This window comes from Sinocyclocheilus grahami, unplaced genomic scaffold (assembly GCF_001515645.1).
Source record: "Sinocyclocheilus grahami isolate Dianchi unplaced genomic scaffold, SAMN03320097.WGS_v1.1 scaffold138.1, whole genome shotgun sequence".
Taxonomy (NCBI): Eukaryota; Metazoa; Chordata; class Actinopteri; order Cypriniformes; family Cyprinidae; genus Sinocyclocheilus; species Sinocyclocheilus grahami.
The window spans coordinates 500,556-504,496 of NW_015505317.1; the positions used below are offsets into that span (position 1 = coordinate 500,556).

Below are 3,941 nucleotides of genomic sequence, written 5' to 3' on the forward strand. Positions count from 1 at the left end.
TTTTTTTTTCTTCAAATAAATGCTGCTCTTTTGAACTTTATTCATATTCATTCTTTCTATTCTAAAAAAAAAAGTTTAGAACTGTTATTTTATAATAATAATATTTCACAATACTGGTGTTTTTACCCTAAACTTTTGAATGGTTATATATATATATATATATATATATATATATATATATAGATATATAATAGATATAGATATAGATATAGATATAGATATAGATATATATAGAGAGAGAGAGCGAGTTATTTGAAAATGTATATATTTGGCTGGTGAACAATGTTGTACACTGATATTGTAGATGGAATAATCCTGGGGTGACCAAAGGTAAGAAAAATTGCTCTTTTCATTCCTTGAATTTTTGGGCTTGTGTTGACATTTGTCTTACACTTCCTGTAAGCTTTCTGTTAAAGGAAGATAAGAATCCACATCCTTCTTGCAATAGACCAACTGTCAGTAATTAATGATTTTCCCAGGATACAGCTGGAATGGGTTTCTTTCTTCCATTGGCAATACAGACTTTGGTTGCAACATTGTTCCAAAAACCTGCTTAAAATAGGACATTAACCTTTTTCCTCCCTCGTTTAGTAATTACATACATATTCAGCTATTAAAGTGCACCTAAAGAACTAAATATTTCAGCTACAGGATGTAGCTTTAAATGTTAAATTGGTGCATTAAGTAAAAGGCCCTTCTTGGACGTGTATTGCCATGCCAAAATTTATGGCTGCAATGTGTTCCCTATCCTTCTGCCCAATAGCGTAATAAAGGTGTATGGCTTTAGTGACAAGAGCTGTGTCATTCTGAGCTTCAGAATCCAATTAGAACTAGTAAATCTCTCCTATGGCATTAACTGAGGGAGGATGACTTGAACTTGATCACCACAGCAGGGGTGGAGTATAGAGATGCTCAATGATCCAGTAAACTACTTTCTTGTTTTCTTAATTTCACACTGCAACTTTTGAATTAGAGCCATCTAAATGCCAAAGTGTTTTTTTAATTTGAAATGTCATGTGGTGCTAATTCTTGATCCACCCTTTTCTAAAATGGTTTGTGGAACGGTCCATTGGCAAGGTGAGTTGACACCCCTGAGTTAGACACATTTCATCAGCCTTAAAGGAAGAGCTGCTGTTTTCACAAGTACTTTAGGAGGAAAAATCAAACACGGATTACCACAGTAATGGGAGCTGGTCTTTGAAGCACATCATGACTGAATCAAACCAGATGCTGTAGTGGGCTCAGACTTTTTGTACAGGTGTTATTGAGGTATGTAAAGTTTTGAAATGTTGCCATACGTTTTCAGTTTTGTAGTGTCTGGATTTCATGACTTAGAAGTACAATATTTTACTGATTTATTGCACTTCAGTCAAGGCCTAAACAAATACTTGAGAAATCTGACTGATTTGTTTCAGTGCTTTTATTTGAAATAAAAAAAATAAATGGCTCAGGTCATATTTTAACACAAGGTGGATTGGCTTTACAGGAAGCAGCATCAAACAATAATTCGGACAAGCTCCTACAGTGCTATGGTGATGAGATCCTTCTGAAGCTGTGTTCTTTTATTTTAGTTGCTATGACACCTGTTACATCAGCAGCCTGTGAAAGTGAAAGGTACATGGGAAAGATGGTGCTGAGAGATTTGTCTGCCTGAAACTGAAACCACAGAAGGATTCAGTCTCCTGTACTTACTGTTTCCAAGAAATGTTGGCGTGGAGCAATGATTTTAGAGTCCTTTGGTCACCTAAGTCTGATTACTGTGCACTTTTCTTGCTTCTTACACTGTTAGCTGAGTTTAGACTAAGGGCATCCTTAATCGTGGTATGACCAAAAATTTTCAAAATTATACCGGTTTCACGGTACATGATTTTATACTGATTGAGAGAGGAAATACTGCAGTATATTGACTTAGAATGCCCTATTTTACTGTCATGATGAGTGAATATTGTCAAAAAAATACCACACTAAATAGTGACTAAACACGACCCCTGTTAATACATGTTAACTAGGAGTCACTCTCATTTATAATCGCGGCATCGTCTAAAGAGCGGCTATGCGGTTGTTTTGGCTATATTACTTTTTTGTCTCATGCAGCGCACTGCCTGCATCCAAGGGTGTAACTTTGGTTTGAGAAGTGAGGAAGACACAAAATGGGGGAAAATGTTTTCGATTTGAATCCCATTTCCTGCATGTACATACATTTAGGGACTATGGTGATACAAAATCCAGGAAATAATTAAGTTGATTAATGATCAATTCTGGCAAAAAGAATAGTAGGCTACTAAACTATGTATATAAGAAAAATGTCTTACTTTCTTTATTGTTTAATAGGGGCCGATCGCCAAGACTTGAGAGAATCATTTTATAAAGTAAAAAATGTCCACCATTAATGTTTTGAATAATGTTTAAATAATGTGAGACTCAATTTCCTGTGTCTTGCTCGGTCCTGCTCCTCCGTGGCGATGACGGCGTGCGGTTAAAAAAATCATAACACACGAATTTGAAAGTGGGGGGACACAAACGGGATTTTGAAAAGTGGGGGGGACATATCCCCCTGTCCCCAGTGGAAATTACGCCCCTGCCTGCATCGGAGTAACAAACTAAAAAAATGCAGAACTACGCTCATATTTATAATTCCAAACAATCAGTAAGCGACAGGTACTTGGAAACACTGTTTTGTACTCATTTATTGACGAGTCGGCAGCGGTGCGGCCAACTGAATGTGCTGCTTCTCTGCCGCTCACTGCACAGAACAGATGCCGAGAGAGGCGACACTTCTCCGGGAAAGTCAGAGCTCGCGTTCACGGGACAGCACTGGCGAAATCTTCCAACTGAACCATAGCTAAGGTTTATCCAAAATAGTCGCTAGGTTTGTCAGTATGAATATTCTATGGAAAAAAGCCGCTAAAAGGGTCTGAAAGTTGCTAAATCTTGTGCTAAAGTCGCGCTCGTGTGTGTGTGAGATGCGGGAGCTGATGGCAGGGGGCGGTGGATATTTGTGGCGGTCAATGTGGATATTGTGGATGAGTTCTTCTTCATCACGTTCTATTAGTTCTACAGCTTCAGTTTCGGAACTTTCACGCTTAGTAACACATACAGCTGTTCCCTCACCACAGTGCAACAATGAAAAGGGACCCCTTTCAAACAGTGTCGTGTTCCGAACGTTGTTTAAGCGACATTGTGGAATGGTCCATTGGCAAGGTGAGTCCTTGCAACTAGTATTGCGGTATTTAAAAAATGTATATCATAACAAAAATAATCACCGGTATTCGGTATGAACCGGTATACCGCCCAGCACTACCTTAGAGTAGTAATTTGTACCCTTAAGGTACAAACGTAAAGGTACAAGCTACTAATGTGTAGGCCTATTAGGGGTAAAAAATGAACAAATGCATTTTTAGGAGTACTGCTCCAGCGACAAGCTGTTGTACCCCAAAAGGTGCTATTTTGGCCTCTTTTTTTTCTGTATATAGCCTATACATCCACAACAATTTCTGAAACCACAGACAACCCTATTATTTGTATGGCCATCACAAAGTTCTAAATCCTTAGTCTGGGGCCGTGGAAAATAATAAAAGGTTCTCTCTTGCACTGCACCTTCAGTTCCCTTTCCCTATTCTTAATTTTCCCCAATATCGCTAATAATAATAACAAAAAAAAAAAAAACTGGGCAGCGGGCCAAATCAGCCGCCAGGCAACCGGGAATTCTCCCGGTGCTCCCGATGGCCAGTCCAGGCCCGCTGGTTAGTTCTCACCACAGTTTTAAAAAAACCGTTAAAAAAGTGGGCGTGGTGCGCAGCGGAGCGGAGGAGGGGGAAGAGGGGAGACAGACAACACACACAGCTTCGCGTTCAGACAGTTTAATTTTGCTCCCATCAAGTTAAAAACATAAATAAATGCACAGCCATTTGCACTCTGCATCGAAAACATATATATGAACG

The 3,941-nt window shown here is 38.9% G+C and overlaps 1 protein-coding gene across 8 annotated transcripts in view; it reads left to right on the forward strand.

The window, feature by feature from the left end:
• Positions 1 to 3,941, forward strand: part of LOC107591159 (protein Shroom2-like) — a 61,275-nt gene that overhangs the window by 35,028 nt on the left and 22,306 nt on the right. For 2 of the 8 annotated variants that reach the window (XM_016280207.1, XM_016280210.1), the window contains exon 1: positions 1,128 to 1,269. The exons of 4 other annotated variants lie outside the window; for them this stretch is intronic. The gene's annotated coding sequence lies outside the window, so the exon portion shown is untranslated. Of the gene's footprint in view, positions 1 to 1,002; positions 1,078 to 1,127; positions 1,270 to 3,941 lie in introns of those variants that run through there. 2 more of the 8 variants (XM_016280212.1, XM_016280209.1) reach the window with 2 other exon arrangements.